Source organism: Carassius gibelio, chromosome A4 (assembly GCF_023724105.1).
Source record: "Carassius gibelio isolate Cgi1373 ecotype wild population from Czech Republic chromosome A4, carGib1.2-hapl.c, whole genome shotgun sequence".
NCBI lineage: Eukaryota > Metazoa > Chordata > Actinopteri > Cypriniformes > Cyprinidae > Carassius > Carassius gibelio.
The window spans coordinates 17286956-17305776 of record NC_068374.1 but is presented as its reverse complement, the minus strand read 5'-3'; the positions used below and the strand labels follow the sequence as shown (position 1 = coordinate 17305776).

Genomic DNA, 18821 nt, shown 5'->3' with positions numbered 1-18821 from the left:
TTTCCTTGCTTTTTAGCCAAGTCAGCGCTGGAGGCCTGTCCCAGCCTCTGCTCCTTTCTAAAAGAGGCACCCAGTTGAAGTAGGGACACCAATAATTTACAATTATAGTGAAGTTACTTCAAAACAGGAAAAAGTACTTGAATATAATTTGAAATAGTGAAAAGTAATAAGTATCATAAAGGATGGTAACAGCCAATGTCACTCGTTGAAAGTTTTTGGTGAAAAAATGTTTGGATTTTTTACTTTTTTGAGTATAACGGCTAATGCTCAGCTATCTGCCATTTTCAGAACAGCCCTAAGGGCCTTCATTAGTGCATTCAGGTGTGTTTTATAAGAGAAGGACATGCACTCTCCAGGAAGGGGTCCTCCAGGGGTAGTACTGCATAACCCTTCAAGAAGGAAGCCTCAACCTTGGAGAAATTCAAGACGTTATCTTGTGGCGAAGCTCGACAAGGAAAAAGTTGGTGGAATAGTGCCTGGGGTAAAGGGCATTATCTGGTAGCGTGGCCAAGAGGTTCTTTCTGTTTTTCCCCAGTCTCTTTAGGGGCGTGGTTTTGAATCCCACCGCTGCCAGGGGCTCCATTTCGGGAGACACTTTTTGCTGCCATGGCCGAATAAAGAGCTTTCCTTGGCTGCATTGGACATGTTTACTGAATAAGGTTTGTGGAGGCCGTCGCTTCTATTTCTGGATGGTATAAAGCCCAAAGACGAACAAAAGGGACTCCCACCAGGGTAGCGTGGCCAAGTGGTCTAATGTACTGTATTTAGGCTCCAGTCTCTATGGTGCCGTTGGTTGGAATCATACCGCTGCCATCAGTGGTTTAATTGAGGCCGGGAGGCCCTGCTTGTACTCGATAATGGTCTGAAAATATTGCGAGAGAACACACTTTCCCTGGCAGCAGTCAGGCCCTTCAGGAACATGAGAGTCAAACAAGAAGCCTCATCCTCTCCCACATCCGATCGCCTGTTTGATAAGGCATGCTGTCTCAGTCCTGCTCCTGGGGCACTGCACTTCCTCTGTGGTTTACTGACTTCTTGTGGTTTCGTTGAAGACGATTTGAGTCAATCTTGTGCTGATCTGTTCTTTCAAACTTATCTCAGACTTGTTGTGACAGGGACATAGCCGCAAGCCCTAACCTGCAAGGGATCAGGTTTGTTTTACGCAAACAGGATTAGACTGCAGCTTTTCATCAAAGTCAGCTCGGGGCGGCCTTTCCACTGGTCGAAGTGACCCGTGAAACGCAGGCAAACAAGGTAGCGTGGCCGAGCGGTCTAAGGCGCTGGATTAAGGCTCCAGTCTCTTCGGGGGCGTGGGTTCGAATCCCTCCGCTGCCAGGAAAGCCTTTCGGAAGACTGCTGTGGCTTTGCAAAGTGATGCTGTGTGAACATCCGAATTTGAGCTGCTTTTGCTTTCCTTGCTTTTTAGCCAAGTCAGCGCTGGAGGCCTGTCCCAGCCTCTGCTCCTTTCTAAAAGAGGCACCCAGTTGAAGTAGGGACACCAATAATTTACAATTATAGTGAAGTTACTTCAAAACAGGAAAAAGTACTTGAATATAATTTGAAATAGTGAAAAGTAATAAGTATCATAAAGGATGGTAACAGCCAATGTCACTCGTTGAAAGTTTTTGGTGAAAAAATGTTTGGATTTTTTACTTTTTTGAGTATAACGGCTAATGCTCAGCTATCTGCCATTTTCAGAACAGCCCTAAGGGCCTTCATTAGTGCATTCAGGTGTGTTTTATAAGAGAAGGACATGCACTCTCCAGGAAGGGGTCCTCCAGGGGTAGTACTGCATAACCCTTCAAGAAGGAAGCCTCAACCTTGGAGAAATTCAAGACGTTATCTTGTGGCGAAGCTCGACAAGGAAAAAGTTGGTGGAATAGTGCCTGGGGTAAAGGGCATTATCTGGTAGCGTGGCCAAGAGGTTCTTTCTGTTTTTCCCCAGTCTCTTTAGGGGCGTGGTTTTGAATCCCACCGCTGCCAGGGGCTCCATTTCGGGAGACACTTTTTGCTGCCATGGCCGAATAAAGAGCTTTCCTTGGCCGCATTGGACATGTTTACTGAATAAGGTTTGTGGAGGCCGTCGCTTCTATTTCTGGATGGTATAAAGCCCAAAGACGAACAAAAGGGACTCCCACCAGGGTAGCGTGGCCAAGTGGTCTAATGTACTGTATTTAGGCTCCAGTCTCTATGGTGCCGTTGGTTGGAATCATACCGCTGCCATCAGTGGTTTAATTGAGGCCGGGAGGCCCTGCTTGTACTCGATAATGGTCTGAAAATATTGCGAGAGAACACACTTTCCCTGGCAGCAGTCAGGCCCTTCAGGAACATGAGAGTCAAACAAGAAGCCTCATCCTCTCCCACATCCGATCGCCTGTTTGATAAGGCATGCTGTCTCAGTCCTGCTCCTGGGGCACTGCACTTCCTCTGTGGTTTACTGACTTCTTGTGGTTTCGTTGAAGACGATTTGAGTCAATCTTGTGCTGATCTGTTCTTTCAAACTTATCTCAGACTTGTTGTGACAGGGACATAGCCGCAAGCCCTAACCTGCAAGGGATCAGGTTTGTTTTACGCAAACAGGATTAGACTGCAGCTTTTCATCAAAGTCAGCTCGGGGCGGCCTTTCCACTGGTCGAAGTGACCCGTGAAACGCAGGCAAACAAGGTAGCGTGGCCGAGCGGTCTAAGGCGCTGGATTAAGGCTCCAGTCTCTTCGGGGGCGTGGGTTCGAATCCCACCGCTGCCAGGAAAGCCTTTCGGAAGACTGCTGTGGCTTTGCAAAGTGATGCTGTGTGAACATCCGAATTTGAGCTGCTTTTGCTTTCCTTGCTTTTTAGCCAAGTCAGCGCTGGAGGCCTGTCCCAGCCTCTGCTCCTTTCTAAAAGAGGCACCCAGTTGAAGTAGGGACACCAATAATTTACAATTATAGTGAAGTTACTTCAAAACAGGAAAAAGTACTTGAATATAATTTGAAATAGTGAAAAGTAATAAGTATCATAAAGGATGGTAACAGCCAATGTCACTCGTTGAAAGTTTTTGGTGAAAAAATGTTTGGATTTTTTACTTTTTTGAGTATAACGGCTAATGCTCAGCTATCTGCCATTTTCAGAACAGCCCTAAGGGCCTTCATTAGTGCATTCAGGTGTGTTTTATAAGAGAAGGACATGCACTCTCCAGGAAGGGGTCCTCCAGGGGTAGTACTGCATAACCCTTCAAGAAGGAAGCCTCAACCTTGGAGAAATTCAAGACGTTATCTTGTGGCGAAGCTCGACAAGGAAAAAGTTGGTGGAATAGTGCCTGGGGTAAAGGGCATTATCTGGTAGCGTGGCCAAGAGGTTCTTTCTGTTTTTCCCCAGTCTCTTTAGGGGCGTGGTTTTGAATCCCACCGCTGCCAGGGGCTCCATTTCGGGAGACACTTTTTGCTGCCATGGCCGAATAAAGAGCTTTCCTTGGCCGCATTGGACATGTTTACTGAATAAGGTTTGTGGAGGCCGTCGCTTCTATTTCTGGATGGTATAAAGCCCAAAGACGAACAAAAGGGACTCCCACCAGGGTAGCGTGGCCAAGTGGTCTAATGTACTGTATTTAGGCTCCAGTCTCTATGGTGCCGTTGGTTGGAATCATACCGCTGCCATCAGTGGTTTAATTGAGGCCGGGAGGCCCTGCTTGTACTCGATAATGGTCTGAAAATATTGCGAGAGAACACACTTTCAATGGCAGCAGTCAGGCCCTTCAGGAACATGAGAGTCAAACAAGAAGCCTCATCCTCTCCCACATCCGATCGCCTGTTTGATAAGGCATGCTGTCTCAGTCCTGCTCCTGGAGCACTGCACTTCCTCTGTGGTTTACTGACTTCTTGTGGTTTCGTTGAAGACGATTTGAGTCAATCTTGTGCTGATCTGTTCTTTCAAACTTATCTCAGACTTGTTGTGACAGGGACATAGCCGCAAGCCCTAACCTGACATAGTTCGAATCCCACCGCTGCCAGGAAAGCCTTTCGGAAGACTGCTGTGGCTTTGCAAATTGATGCTGTGTGAACATCCGAATTGAGCTGCTTTTGCTTTCCTTGCTTTTTAGCCAAGTCAGCGCTGGAGGCCTGTCCCAGCCTCTGCTCCTTTCTAAAAGAGGCACCCAGTTGAAGTAGGGACACCAATAATTTACAATTATAGTGAAGTTACTTCAAAACAGGAAAAAGTACTTGAATATAATTTGAAATAGTGAAAAGTAATAAGTATCATAAAGGATGGTAACAGCCAATGTCACTCGTTGAAAGTTTTTGGTGAAAAAATGTTTGGATTTTTTACTTTATTGAGTATAACGGCTAATGCTCAGCTATCTGCCATGTTCAGAACAGCCCTAAGGGCCTTCATTAGTGCATTCAGGTGTGTTTTATAAGAGAAGGACATGCACTCTCCAGGAAGGGGTCCTCCAGGGGTAGTACTGCATAACCCTTCAAGAAGGAAGCCTCAACCTTGGAGAAATTCAAGACGTTATCTTGTGGCGAAGCTCGACAAGGAAAAAGTTGGTGGAATAGTGCCTGGGGTAAAGGGCATTATCTGGTAGCGTGGCCAAGAGGTTCTTTCTGTTTTTCCCCAGTCTCTTTAGGGGCGTGGTTTTGAATCCCACCGCTGCCAGGGGCTCCATTTCGGGAGACACTTTTTGCTGCCATGGCCGAATAAAGAGCTTTCCTTGGCCGCATTGGACATGTTTACTGAATAAGGTTTGTGGAGGCCGTCGCTTCTATTTCTGGATGGTATAAAGCCCAAAGACGAACAAAAGGGACTCCCACCAGGGTAGCGTGGCCAAGTGGTCTAATGTACTGTATTTAGGCTCCAGTCTCTATGGTGCCGTTGGTTGGAATCATACCGCTGCCATCAGTGGTTTAATTGAGGCCGGGAGGCCCTGCTTGTACTCGATAATGGTCTGAAAATATTGCGAGAGAACACACTTTCCCTGGCAGCAGTCAGGCCCTTCAGGAACATGAGAGTCAAACAAGAAGCTTCATCCTCTCCCACATCCGATCGCCTGTTTGATAAGGCATGCTGTCTCAGTCCTGCTCCTGGGGCACTGCACTTCCTCTGTGGTTTACTGACTTCTTGTGGTTTCGTTGAAGACGATTTGAGTCAATCTTGTGCTGATCTGTTCTTTCAAACTTATCTCAGACTTGTTGTGACAGGGACATAGCCGCAAGCCCTAACCTGCAAGGGATCAGGTTTGTTTTACGCAAACAGGATTAGACTGCAGCTTTTCATCAAAGTCAGCTCGGGGCGGCCTTTCCACTGGTCGAAGTGACCCGTGAAACGCAGGCAAACAAGGTAGCGTGGCCGAGCGGTCTAAGGCGCTGGATTAAGGCTCCAGTCTCTTCGGGGGCGTGGGTTCGAATCCCACCGCTGCCAGGAAAGCCTTTCGGAAGACTGCTGTGGCTTTGCAAAGTGATGCTGTGTGAACATCCGAATTTGAGCTGCTTTTGCTTTCCTTGCTTTTTAGCCAAGTCAGCGCTGGAGGCCTGTCCCAGCCTCTGCTCCTTTCTAAAAGGGGCACCCAGTTGAAGTAGGGACACCAATAATTTACAATTATAGTGAAGTTACTTCAAAACAGGAAAAAGTACTTGAATATAATTTGAAATAGTGAAAAGTAATAAGTATCATAAAGGATGGTAACAGCCATTGTCACTCGTTGAAAGTTTTTGGTGAAAAAATGTTTGGATTTTTTACTTTATTGAGTATAACGGCTAATGCTCAGCTATCTGCCATGTTCAGAACAGCCCTAAGGGCCTTCATTAGTGCATTCAGGTGTGTTTTATAAGAGAAGGACATGCACTCTCCAGGAAGGGGTCCTCCAGGGGTAGTACTGCATAACCCTTCAAGAAGGAAGCCTCAACCTTGGAGAAATTCAAGACGTTATCTTGTGGCGAAGCTCGACAAGGAAAAAGTTGGTGGAATAGTGCCTGGGGTAAAGGGCATTATCTGGTAGCGTGGCCAAGAGGTTCTTTCTGTTTTTCCCCAGTCTCTTTAGGGGCGTGGTTTTGAATCCCACCGCTGCCAGGGGCTCCATTTCGGGAGACACTTTTTGCTGCCATGGCCGAATAAAGAGCTTTCCTTGGCCGCATTGGACATGTTTACTGAATAAGGTTTGTGGAGGCCGTCGCTTCTATTTCTGGATGGTATAAAGCCCAAAGACGAACAAAAGGGACTCCCACCAGGGTAGCGTGGCCAAGTGGTCTAATGTACTGTATTTAGGCTCCAGTCTCTATGGTGCCGTTGGTTGGAATCATACCGCTGCCATCAGTGGTTTAATTGAGGCCGGGAGGCCCTGCTTGTACTCGATAATGGTCTGAAAATATTGCGAGAGAACACACTTTCCCTGGCAGCAGTCAGGCCCTTCAGGAACATGAGAGTCAAACAAGAAGCCTCATCCTCTCCCACATCCGATCGCCTGTTTGATAAGGCATGCTGTCTCAGTCCTGCTCCTGGGGCACTGCACTTCCTCTGTGGTTTACTGACTTCTTGTGGTTTCGTTGAAGACGATTTGAGTCAATCTTGTGCTGATCTGTTCTTTCAAACTTATCTCAGACTTGTTGTGACAGGGACATAGCCGCAAGCCCTAACCTGCAAGGGATCAGGTTTGTTTTACGCAAACAGGATTAGACTGCAGCTTTTCATCAAAGTCAGCTCGGGGCGGCCTTTCGACTGGTCGAAGTGACCCGTGAAACGCAGGCAAACAAGGTAGCGTGGCCGAGCGGTCTAAGGCGCTGGATTAAGGCTCCAGTCTCTTCGGGGGCGTGGGTTCGAATCCCACCGCTGCCAGGAAAGCCTTTCGGAAGACTGCTGTGGCTTTGCAAAGTGATGCTGTGTGAACATCCGAATTTGAGCTGCTTTTGCTTTCCTTGCTTTTTAGCCAAGTCAGCGCTGGAGGCCTGTCCCAGCCTCTGCTCCTTTCTAAAAGAGGCACCCAGTTGAAGTAGGGACACCAATAATTTACAATTATAGTGAAGTTACTTCAAAACAGGAAAAAGTACTTGAATATAATTTGAAATAGTGAAAAGTAATAAGTATCATAAAGGATGGTAACAGCCAATGTCACTCGTTGAAAGTTTTTGGTGAAAAAATGTTTGGATTTTTTACTTTTTTGAGTATAACGGCTAATGCTCAGCTATCTGCCATTTTCAGAACAGCCCTAAGGGCCTTCATTAGTGCATTCAGGTGTGTTTTATAAGAGAAGGACATGCACTCTCCAGGAAGGGGTCCTCCAGGGGTAGTACTGCATAACCCTTCAAGAAGGATGCCTCAACCTTGGAGAAATTCAAGACGTTATCTTGTGGCGAAGCTCGACAAGGAAAAAGTTGGTGGAATAGTGCCTGGGGTAAAGGGCATTATCTGGTAGCGTGGCCAAGAGGTTCTTTCTGTTTTTCCCCAGTCTCTTTAGGGGCGTGGTTTTGAATCCCACCGCTGCCAGGGGCTCCATTTCGGGAGACACTTTTTGCTGCCATGGCCGAATAAAGAGCTTTCCTTGGCCGCATTGGACATGTTTACTGAATAAGGTTTGTGGAGGCCGTCGCTTCTATTTCTGGATGGTATAAAGCCCAAAGACGAACAAAAGGGACTCCCACCAGGGTAGCGTGGCCAAGTGGTCTAATGTACTGTATTTAGGCTCCAGTCTCTATGGTGCCGTTGGTTGGAATCATACCGCTGCCATCAGTGGTTTAATTGAGGCCGGGAGGCCCTGCTTGTACTCGATAATGGTCTGAAAATATTGCGAGAGAACACACTTTCCCTGGCAGCAGTCAGGCCCTTCAGGAACATGAGAGTCAAACAAGAAGCCTCATCCTCTCCCACATCCGATCGCCTGTTTGATAAGGCATGCTGTCTCAGTCCTGCTCCTGGGGCACTGCACTTCCTCTGTGGTTTACTGACTTCTTGTGGTTTCGTTGAAGACGATTTGAGTCAATCTTGTGCTGATCTGTTCTTTCAAACTTATCTCAGACTTGTTGTGACAGGGACATAGCCGCAAGCCCTAACCTGCAAGGGATCAGGTTTGTTTTACGCAAACAGGATTAGACTGCAGCTTTTCATCAAAGTCAGCTCGGGGCGGCCTTTCCACTGGTCGAAGTGACCCGTGAAACGCAGGCAAACAAGGTAGCGTGGCCGAGCGGTCTAAGGCGCTGGATTAAGGCTCCAGTCTCTTCGGGGGCGTGGGTTCGAATCCCACCGCTGCCAGGAAAGCCTTTCGGAAGACTGCTGTGGCTTTGCAAAGTGATGCTGTGTGAACATCCGAATTTGAGCTGCTTTTGCTTTCCTTGCTTTTTAGCCAAGTCAGCGCTGGAGGCCTGTCCCAGCCTCTGCTCCTTTCTAAAAGAGGCACCCAGTTGAAGTAGGGACACCAATAATTTACAATTATAGTGAAGTTACTTCAAAACAGGAAAAAGTACTTGAATATAATTTGAAATAGTGAAAAGTAATAAGTATCATAAAGGATGGTAACAGCCAATGTCACTCGTTGAAAGTTTTTGGTGAAAAAATGTTTGGATTTTTTACTTTTTTGAGTATAACGGCTAATGCTCAGCTATCTGCCATTTTCAGAACAGCCCTAAGGGCCTTCATTAGTGCATTCAGGTGTGTTTTATAAGAGAAGGACATGCACTCTCCAGGAAGGGGTCCTCCAGGGGTAGTACTGCATAACCCTTCAAGAAGGAAGCCTCAACCTTGGAGAAATTCAAGACGTTATCTTGTGGCGAAGCTCGACAAGGAAAAAGTTGGTGGAATAGTGCCTGGGGTAAAGGGCATTATCTGGTAGCGTGGCCAAGAGGTTCTTTCTGTTTTTCCCCAGTCTCTTTAGGGGCGTGGTTTTGAATCCCACCGCTGCCAGGGGCTCCATTTCGGGAGACACTTTTTGCTGCCATGGCCGAATAAAGAGCTTTCCTTGGCCGCATTGGACATGTTTACTGAATAAGGTTTGTGGAGGCCGTCGCTTCTATTTCTGGATGGTATAAAGCCCAAAGACGAACAAAAGGGACTCCCACCAGGGTAGCGTGGCCAAGTGGTCTAATGTACTGTATTTAGGCTCCAGTCTCTATGGTGCCGTTGGTTGGAATCATACCGCTGCCATCAGTGGTTTAATTGAGGCCGGGAGGCCCTGCTTGTACTCGATAATGGTCTGAAAATATTGCGAGAGAACACACTTTCCCTGGCAGCAGTCAGGCCCTTCAGGAACATGAGAGTCAAACAAGAAGCCTCATCCTCTCCCACATCCGATCGCCTGTTTGATAAGGCATGCTGTCTCAGTCCTGCTCCTGGGGCACTGCACTTCCTCTGTGGTTTACTGACTTCTTGTGGTTTCGTTGAAGACGATTTGAGTCAATCTTGTGCTGATCTGTTCTTTCAAACTTATCTCAGACTTGTTGTGACAGGGACATAGCCGCAAGCCCTAACCTGCAAGGGATCAGGTTTGTTTTACGCAAACAGGATTAGACTGCAGCTTTTCATCAAAGTCAGCTCGGGGCGGCCTTTCCACTGGTCCAAGTGACCCGTGAAACGCAGGCAAGCAAGGTAGCGTGGCCGAGCGGTCTAAGGCGCTGGATTAAGGCTCCAGTCTCTTCGGGGGCGTGGTTTCGAATCCCACCGCTGCCAGGAAAGCCTTTCGGAAGACTGCTGTGGCTTTGCAAAGTGATGCTGTGTGAACATCCGAATTTGAGCTGCTTTTGCTTTCCTTGCTTTTTAGCCAAGTCAGCGCTGGAGGCCTGTCCCAGCCTCTGCTCCTTTCTAAAAGAGGCACCCAGTTGAAGTAGGGACACCAATAATTTACAATTATAGTGAAGTTACTTCAAAACAGGAAAAAGTACTTGAATATAATTTGAAATAGTGAAAAGTAATAAGTATCATAAAGGATGGTAACAGCCAATGTCACTCGTTGAAAGTTTTTGGTGAAAAAATGTTTGGATTTTTTACTTTTTTGAGTATAACGGCTAATGCTCAGCTATCTGCCATTTTCAGAACAGCCCTAAGGGCCTTCATTAGTGCATTCAGGTGTGTTTTATAAGAGAAGGACATGCACTCTCCAGGAAGGGGTCCTCCAGGGGTAGTACTGCATAACCCTTCAAGAAGGAAGCCTCAACCTTGGAGAAATTCAAGACGTTATCTTGTGGCGAAGCTCGACAAGGAAAAAGTTGGTGGAATAGTGCCTGGGGTAAAGGGCATTATCTGGTAGCGTGGCCAAGAGGTTCTTTCTGTTTTTCCCCAGTCTCTTTAGGGGCGTGGTTTTGAATCCCACCGCTGCCAGGGGCTCCATTTCGGGAGACACTTTTTGCTGCCATGGCCGAATAAAGAGCTTTCCTTGGCCGCATTGGACATGTTTACTGAATAAGGTTTGTGGAGGCCGTCGCTTCTATTTCTGGATGGTATAAAGCCCAAAGACGAACAAAAGGGACTCCCACCAGGGTAGCGTGGCCAAGTGGTCTAATGTACTGTATTTAGGCTCCAGTCTCTATGGTGCCGTTGGTTGGAATCATACCGCTGCCATCAGTGGTTTAATTGAGGCCGGGAGGCCCTGCTTGTACTCGATAATGGTCTGAAAATATTGCGAGAGAACACACTTTCCCTGGCAGCAGTCAGGCCCTTCAGGAACATGAGAGTCAAACAAGAAGCCTCATCCTCTCCCACATCCGATCGCCTGTTTGATAAGGCATGCTGTCTCAGTCCTGCTCCTGGGGCACTGCACTTCCTCTGTGGTTTACTGACTTCTTGTGGTTTCGTTGAAGACGATTTGAGTCAATCTTGTGCTGATCTGTTCTTTCAAACTTATCTCAGACTTGTTGTGACAGGGACATAGCCGCAAGCCCTAACCTGCAAGGGATCAGGTTTGTTTTACGCAAACAGGATTAGACTGCAGCTTTTCATCAAAGTCAGCTCGGGGCGGCCTTTCCACTGGTCCAAGTGACCCGTGAAACGCAGGCAAACAAGGTAGCGTGGCCGAGCGGTCTAAGGCGCTGGATTAAGGCTCCAGTCTCTTCGGGGGCGTGGGTTCGAATCCCACCGCTGCCAGGAAAGCCTTTTGGAAGACTGCTGTGGCTTTGCAAAGTGATGCTGTGTGAACATCCGGATTGAGCTGCTTTTGCTTTCCTTGCTTTTTAGCCAAGTCAGCGCTGGAGGCCTGTCCCAGCCTCTGCTCCTTTCTAAAAGAGGCACCCAGTTGAAGTAGGGACACCAATAATTTACAATTATAGTGAAGTTACTTCAAAACAGGAAAAAGTACTTGAATATAATTTGAAATAGTGAAAAGTAATAAGTATCATAAAGGATGGTAACAGCCAATGTCACTCGTTGAAAGTTTTTGGTGAAAAAATGTTTGGATTTTTTACTTTTTTGAGTATAACGGCTAATGCTCAGCTATCTGCCATTTTCAGAACAGCCCTAAGGGCCTTCATTAGTGCATTCAGGTGTGTTTTATAAGAGAAGGACATGCACTCTCCAGGAAGGGGTCCTCCAGGGGTAGTACTGCATAACCCTTCAAGAAGGAAGCCTCAACCTTGGAGAAATTCAAGACGTTATCTTGTGGCGAAGCTCGACAAGGAAAAAGTTGGTGGAATAGTGCCTGGGGTAAAGGGCATTATCTGGTAGCGTGGCCAAGAGGTTCTTTCTGTTTTTCCCCAGTCTCTTTAGGGGCGTGGTTTTGAATCCCACCGCTGCCAGGGGCTCCATTTCGGGAGACACTTTTTGCTGCCATGGCCGAATAAAGAGCTTTCCTTGGCCGCATTGGACATGTTTACTGAATAAGGTTTGTGGAGGCCGTCGCTTCTATTTCTGGATGGTATAAAGCCCAAAGACGAACAAAAGGGACTCCCACCAGGGTAGCGTGGCCAAGTGGTCTAATGTACTGTATTTAGGCTCCAGTCTCTATGGTGCCGTTGGTTGGAATCATACCGCTGCCATCAGTGGTTTAATTGAGGCCGGGAGGCCCTGCTTGTACTCGATAATGGTCTGAAAATATTGCGAGAGAACACACTTTCCCTGGCAGCAGTCAGGCCCTTCAGGAACATGAGAGTCAAACAAGAAGCCTCATCCTCTCCCACATCCGATCGCCTGTTTGATAAGGCATGCTGTCTCAGTCCTGCTCCTGGGGCACTGCACTTCCTCTGTGGTTTACTGACTTCTTGTGGTTTCGTTGAAGACGATTTGAGTCAATCTTGTGCTGATCTGTTCTTTCAAACTTATCTCAGACTTGTTGTGACAGGGACATAGCCGCAAGCCCTAACCTGCAAGGGATCAGGTTTGTTTTACGCAAACAGGATTAGACTGCAGCTTTTCATCAAAGTCAGCTCGGGGCGGCCTTTCCACTGGTCCAAGTGACCCGTGAAACGCAGGCAAACAAGGTAGCGTGGCCGAGCGGTCTAAGGCGCTGGATTAAGGCTCCAGTCTCTTCGGGGGCGTGGGTTCGAATCCCACCGCTGCCAGGAAAGCCTTTTGGAAGACTGCTGTGGCTTTGCAAAGTGATGCTGTGTGAACATCCGGATTGAGCTGCTTTTGCTTTCCTTGCTTTTTAGCCAAGTCAGCGCTGGAGGCCTGTCCCAGCCTCTGCTCCTTTCTAAAAGAGGCACCCAGTTGAAGTAGGGACACCAATAATTTACAATTATAGTGAAGTTACTTCAAAACAGGAAAAAGTACTTGAATATAATTTGAAATAGTGAAAAGTAATAAGTATCATAAAGGATGGTAACAGCCAATGTCACTCGTTGAAAGTTTTTGGTGAAAAAATGTTTGGATTTTTTACTTTTTTGAGTATAACGGCTAATGCTCAGCTATCTGCCATTTTCAGAACAGCCCTAAGGGCCTTCATTAGTGCATTCAGGTGTGTTTTATAAGAGAAGGACATGCACTCTCCAGGAAGGGGTCCTCCAGGGGTAGTACTGCATAACCCTTCAAGAAGGAAGCCTCAACCTTGGAGAAATTCAAGACGTTATCTTGTGGCGAAGCTCGACAAGGAAAAAGTTGGTGGAATAGTGCCTGGGGTAAAGGGCATTATCTGGTAGCGTGGCCAAGAGGTTCTTTCTGTTTTTCCCCAGTCTCTTTAGGGGCGTGGTTTTGAATCCCACCGCTGCCAGGGGCTCCATTTCGGGAGACACTTTTTGCTGCCATGGCCGAATAAAGAGCTTTCCTTGGCCGCATTGGACATGTTTACTGAATAAGGTTTGTGGAGGCCGTCGCTTCTATTTCTGGATGGTATAAAGCCCAAAGACGAACAAAAGGGACTCCCACCAGGGTAGCGTGGCCAAGTGGTCTAATGTACTGTATTTAGGCTCCAGTCTCTATGGTGCCGTTGGTTGGAATCATACCGCTGCCATCAGTGGTTTAATTGAGGCCGGGAGGCCCTGCTTGTACTCGATAATGGTCTGAAAATATTGCGAGAGAACACACTTTCCCTGGCAGCAGTCAGGCCCTTCAGGAACATGAGAGTCAAACAAGAAGCCTCATCCTCTCCCACATCCGATCGCCTGTTTGATAAGGCATGCTGTCTCAGTCCTGCTCCTGGGGCACTGCACTTCCTCTGTGGTTTACTGACTTCTTGTGGTTTCGTTGAAGACGATTTGAGTCAATCTTGTGCTGATCTGTTCTTTCAAACTTATCTCAGACTTGTTGTGACAGGGACATAGCCGCAAGCCCTAACCTGCAAGGGATCAGGTTTGTTTTACGCAAACAGGATTAGACTGCAGCTTTTCATCAAAGTCAGCTCGGGGCGGCCTTTCCACTGGTCCAAGTGACCCGTGAAACGCAGGCAAACAAGGTAGCGTGGCCGAGCGGTCTAAGGCGCTGGATTAAGGCTCCAGTCTCTTCGGGGGCGTGGGTTCGAATCCCACCGCTGCCAGGAAAGCCTTTTGGAAGACTGCTGTGGCTTTGCAAAGTGATGCTGTGTGAACATCCGGATTGAGCTGCTTTTGCTTTCCTTGCTTTTTAGCCAAGTCAGCGCTGGAGGCCTGTCCCAGCCTCTGCTCCTTTCTAAAAGAGGCACCCAGTTGAAGTAGGGACACCAATAATTTACAATTATAGTGAAGTTACTTCAAAACAGGAAAAAGTACTTGAATATAATTTGAAATAGTGAAAAGTAATAAGTATCATAAAGGATGGTAACAGCCAATGTCACTCGTTGAAAGTTTTTGGTGAAAAAATGTTTGGATTTTTTACTTTTTTGAGTATAACGGCTAATGCTCAGCTATCTGCCATTTTCAGAACAGCCCTAAGGGCCTTCATTAGTGCATTCAGGTGTGTTTTATAAGAGAAGGACATGCACTCTCCAGGAAGGGGTCCTCCAGGGGTAGTACTGCATAACCCTTCAAGAAGGAAGCCTCAACCTTGGAGAAATTCAAGACGTTATCTTGTGGCGAAGCTCGACAAGGAAAAAGTTGGTGGAATAGTGCCTGGGGTAAAGGGCATTATCTGGTAGCGTGGCCAAGAGGTTCTTTCTGTTTTTCCCCAGTCTCTTTAGGGGCGTGGTTTTGAATCCCACCGCTGCCAGGGGCTCCATTTCGGGAGACACTTTTTGCTGCCATGGCCGAATAAAGAGCTTTCCTTGGCCGCATTGGACATGTTTACTGAATAAGGTTTGTGGAGGCCGTCGCTTCTATTTCTGGATGGTATAAAGCCCAAAGACGAACAAAAGGGACTCCCACCAGGGTAGCGTGGCCAAGTGGTCTAATGTACTGTATTTAGGCTCCAGTCTCTATGGTGCCGTTGGTTGGAATCATACCGCTGCCATCAGTGGTTTAATTGAGGCCGGGAGGCCCTGCTTGTACTCGATAATGGTCTGAAAATATTGCGAGAGAACACACTTTCCCTGGCAGCAGTCAGGCCCTTCAGGAACATGAGAGTCAAACAAGAAGCCTCATCCTCTCCCACATCCGATCGCCTGTTTGATAAGGCATGCTGTCTCAGTCCTGCTCCTGGGGCACTGCACTTCCTCTGTGGTTTACTGACTTCTTGTGGTTTCGTTGAAGACGATTTGAGTCAATCTTGTGCTGATCTGTTCTTTCAAACTTATCTCAGACTTGTTGTGACAGGGACATAGCCGCAAGCCCTAACCTGCAAGGGATCAGGTTTGTTTTACGCAAACAGGATTAGACTGCAGCTTTTCATCAAAGTCAGCTCGGGGCGGCCTTTCCACTGGTCCAAGTGACCCGTGAAACGCAGGCAAACAAGGTAGCGTGGCCGAGCGGTCTAAGGCGCTGGATTAAGGCTCCAGTCTCTTCGGGGGCGTGGGTTCGAATCCCACCGCTGCCAGGAAAGCCTTTTGGAAGACTGCTGTGGCTTTGCAAAGTGATGCTGTGTGAACATCCGGATTGAGCTGCTTTTGCTTTCCTTGCTTTTTAGCCAAGTCAGCGCTGGAGGCCTGTCCCAGCCTCTGCTCCTTTCTAAAAGAGGCACCCAGTTGAAGTAGGGACACCAATAATTTACAATTATAGTGAAGTTACTTCAAAACAGGAAAAAGTACTTGAATATAATTTGAAATAGTGAAAAGTAATAAGTATCATAAAGGATGGTAACAGCCAATGTCACTCGTTGAAAGTTTTTGGTGAAAAAATGTTTGGATTTTTTACTTTTTTGAGTATAACGGCTAATGCTCAGCTATCTGCCATTTTCAGAACAGCCCTAAGGGCCTTCATTAGTGCATTCAGGTGTGTTTTATAAGAGAAGGACATGCACTCTCCAGGAAGGGGTCCTCCAGGGGTAGTACTGCATAACCCTTCAAGAAGGAAGCCTCAACCTTGGAGAAATTCAAGACGTTATCTTGTGGCGAAGCTCGACAAGGAAAAAGTTGGTGGAATAGTGCCTGGGGTAAAGGGCATTATCTGGTAGCGTGGCCAAGAGGTTCTTTCTGTTTTTCCCCAGTCTCTTTAGGGGCGTGGTTTTGAATCCCACCGCTGCCAGGGGCTCCATTTCGGGAGACACTTTTTGCTGCCATGGCCGAATAAAGAGCTTTCCTTGGCCGCATTGGACATGTTTACTGAATAAGGTTTGTGGAGGCCGTCGCTTCTATTTCTGGATGGTATAAAGCCCAAAGACGAACAAAAGGGACTCCCACCAGGGTAGCGTGGCCAAGTGGTCTAATGTACTGTATGTAGGCTCCAGTCTCTATGGTGCCGTTGGTTGGAATCATACGGCTGCCATCAGTGGTTTAATTGAGGCCGGGAGGCCCTGCTTGTACTCGATAATGGTCTGAAAATATTGCGAGAGAACACACTTTCCCTGGCAGCAGTCAGGCCCTTCAGGAACATGAGAGTCAAACAAGAAGCCTCATCCTCTCCCACATCCGATCGTCTGTTTGATAAGGCATGCTGTCTCAGTCCTGCTCCTGGGGCACTGCACTTCCTCTGTGGTTTACTGACTTCTTGTGGTTTCGTTGAAGACGATTTGAGTCAATCTTGTGCTGATCTGTTCTTTCAAACTTATCTCAGACTTGTTGTGACAGGGACATAGCCGCAAGCCCTAACCTGCAAGGGATCAGGTTTGTTTTACGCAAACAGGATTAGACTGCAGCTTTTCATCAAAGTCAGCTCGGGGCGGCCTTTCCACTGGTCCAAGTGACCCGTGAAACGCAGGCAAACAAGGTAGCGTGGCCGAGCGGTCTAAGGCGCTGGATTAAGGCTCCAGTCTCTTCGGGGGCGTGGGTTCGAATCCCACCGCTGCCAGGAAAGCCTTTTGGAAGACTGCTGTGGCTTTGCAAAGTGATGCTGTGTGAACATCCGGATTGAGCTGCTTTTGCTTTCCTTGCTTTTTAGCCAAGTCAGCGCTGGAGGCCTGTCCCAGCCTCTGCTCCTTTCTAAAAGAGGCACCCAGTTGAAGTAGGGACACCAATAATTTACAATTATAGTGAAGTTACTTCAAAACAGGAAAAAGTACTTGAATATAATTTGAAATAGTGAAAAGTAATAAGTATCATAAAGGATGGTAACAGCCAATGTCACTCGTTGAAAGTTTTTGGTGAAAAAATGTTTGGATTTTTTACTTTTTTGAGTATAACGGCTAATGCTCAGCTATCTGCCATTTTCAGAACAGCCCTAAGGGCCTTCATTAGTGCATTCAGGTGTGTTTTATAAGAGAAGGACATGCACTCTCCAGGAAGGGGTCCTCCAGGGGTAGTACTGCATAACCCTTCAAGAAGGAAGCCTCAACCTTGGAGAAATTCAAGACGTTATCTTGTGGCCAAGCTCGACAAGGAAAAAGTTGGTGGAATAGTGCCTGGGGTAAAGGGCATTATCTGGTAGCGTGGCCAAGAGGTTCTTTCTGTTTTTCCCCAGTCTCTTTAGGGGCGTGGTTTTGAATCCCACCGCTGCCAGGGGCTCCATTTCGGGAGACACTTTTTGCTGCCATGGCCGAATAAAGAGCTTTCCTTGGCCGCATTGGACATGTTTACTGAATAAGGTTTGTGGAGGCCGTCGCTTCTATTTCTGGATGGTATAAAGCCCAAAGACGAACAAAAGGGACTCCCACCAGGGTAGCGTGGCCAAGTGGTCTAATGTACTGTATTTAGGCTCCAGTCTCTATGGTGCCGTTGGTTGGAATCATACCGCTGCCATCAGTGGTTTAATTGAGGCCGGGAGGCCCTGCTTGTACTCGATAATGGTCTGAAAATATTGCGAGAGAACACACTTTCCCTGGCAGCAGTCAGGCCCTTCAGGAACATGAGAGTCAAACAAGAAGCCTCATCCTCTCCCACATCCGATCGCCTGTTTGATAAGGCATGCTGTCTCAGTCCTGCTCCTGGGGCACTGCACTTCCTCTGTGGTTTACTGACTTCTTGTGGTTTCGTTGAAGACGATTTGAGTCAATCTTGTGCTGATCTGTTCTTTCAAACTTATCTCAGACTTGTTGTGACAGGGACATAGCCGCAAGCCCTAACCTGCAAGGGATCAGGTTTGTTTTACGCAAACAGGATTAGACTGCAGCTTTTCATCAAAGTCAGCTCGGGGCGGCCTTTCCACTGGTCCAAGTGACCCGTGAAACGCAGGCAAACAAGGTAGCGTGGCCGAGCGGTCTCAGGCGCTGGATTAAGGCTCCAGTCTCTTCGGGGGCGTGGGTTCGAATCCCACCGCTGCCAGGAAAGCCTTTTGGAAGACTGCTGTGGCTTTGCAAAGTGATGCTGTGTGAACATCCGGATTGAGCTGCTTTTGCTTTCCTTGCTTTTTAGCCAAGTCAGCGCTGGAGGCCTGTCCCAGCCTCTGCTCCTTTCTAAAAGAGGCACCCAGTTGAAGTAGGGACACCAATAATTTACAATTATAGTGAAGTTACTTCAAAACAGGAAAAAGTACTTGAATATAATTTGAAATAGTGAAAAGTAATAAGTATCATAAAGGATGGTAACAGCCAATGTCACTCGTTGAAAGTTTTTGGTGAAAAAATGTTTGGATTTTTTACTTTTTTGAGTATAACGGCTAATGCTCAGCTATCTGCCATTTTCAGAACAGCCCTAAGGGCCTTCATTAGTGCATTCAGGTGTGTTTTATAAGAGAAGGACATGCACTCTCCAGGAAGGGGTCCTCCAGGGGTAGTACTGCATAACCCTTCAAGAAGGAAGCCTCAACCTTGGAGAAATTCAAGACGTTATCTTGTGGCGAAGCTCGACAAGGAAAAAGTTGGTGGAATAGTGCCTGGGGTAAAGGGCATTATCTGGTAGCGTGGCCAAGAGGTTCTTTCTGTTTTTCCCCAGTCTCTTTAGGGGCGTGGTTTTGAATCCCACCGCTGCCAGGGGCTCCATTTCGGGAGACACTTTTTGCTGCCATGGCCGAATAAAGAGCTTTCCTTGGCCGCATTGGACATGTTTACTGAATAAGGTTTGTGG

The 18821-nt window shown here is 47.4% G+C and overlaps 12 non-coding genes across 12 annotated transcripts; all 12 read left to right on the top strand.

Annotated features, from left to right (window-relative positions):
• Nucleotides 1-1253: 1253 nt before the first annotated feature.
• trnal-aag (transfer RNA leucine (anticodon AAG)) lies at nucleotides 1254-1335 on the top strand. Its single transcript has one exon. It is a non-coding gene; the product is annotated as a tRNA-Leu (tRNA).
• Nucleotides 1336-2663: 1328 nt separating this feature from the next.
• trnal-aag (transfer RNA leucine (anticodon AAG)) lies at nucleotides 2664-2745 on the top strand. The gene has a single exon. It is a non-coding gene; the product is annotated as a tRNA-Leu (tRNA).
• Nucleotides 2746-5313: 2568 nt separating this feature from the next.
• Nucleotides 5314-5395, top strand: trnal-aag (transfer RNA leucine (anticodon AAG)). Its single transcript has one exon. It is a non-coding gene; the product is annotated as a tRNA-Leu (tRNA).
• A 1328-nt stretch (nucleotides 5396-6723) lies between these two features.
• On the top strand, nucleotides 6724-6805 carry trnal-aag (transfer RNA leucine (anticodon AAG)). The gene has a single exon. It is a non-coding gene; the product is annotated as a tRNA-Leu (tRNA).
• Nucleotides 6806-8133: 1328 nt separating this feature from the next.
• Nucleotides 8134-8215, top strand: trnal-aag (transfer RNA leucine (anticodon AAG)). Its single transcript has one exon. It is a non-coding gene; the product is annotated as a tRNA-Leu (tRNA).
• Nucleotides 8216-9543: 1328 nt separating this feature from the next.
• On the top strand, nucleotides 9544-9625 carry trnal-aag (transfer RNA leucine (anticodon AAG)). Its single transcript has one exon. It is a non-coding gene; the product is annotated as a tRNA-Leu (tRNA).
• A 1328-nt stretch (nucleotides 9626-10953) lies between these two features.
• On the top strand, nucleotides 10954-11035 carry trnal-aag (transfer RNA leucine (anticodon AAG)). The gene has a single exon. It is a non-coding gene; the product is annotated as a tRNA-Leu (tRNA).
• Nucleotides 11036-12362: 1327 nt separating this feature from the next.
• trnal-aag (transfer RNA leucine (anticodon AAG)) lies at nucleotides 12363-12444 on the top strand. The gene has a single exon. It is a non-coding gene; the product is annotated as a tRNA-Leu (tRNA).
• A 1327-nt stretch (nucleotides 12445-13771) lies between these two features.
• Nucleotides 13772-13853, top strand: trnal-aag (transfer RNA leucine (anticodon AAG)). The gene has a single exon. It is a non-coding gene; the product is annotated as a tRNA-Leu (tRNA).
• Nucleotides 13854-15180: 1327 nt separating this feature from the next.
• On the top strand, nucleotides 15181-15262 carry trnal-aag (transfer RNA leucine (anticodon AAG)). Its single transcript has one exon. It is a non-coding gene; the product is annotated as a tRNA-Leu (tRNA).
• Nucleotides 15263-16589: 1327 nt separating this feature from the next.
• On the top strand, nucleotides 16590-16671 carry trnal-aag (transfer RNA leucine (anticodon AAG)). Its single transcript has one exon. It is a non-coding gene; the product is annotated as a tRNA-Leu (tRNA).
• A 1327-nt stretch (nucleotides 16672-17998) lies between these two features.
• Nucleotides 17999-18080, top strand: trnal-aag (transfer RNA leucine (anticodon AAG)). The gene has a single exon. It is a non-coding gene; the product is annotated as a tRNA-Leu (tRNA).
• Nucleotides 18081-18821: the final 741 nt, after the last annotated feature.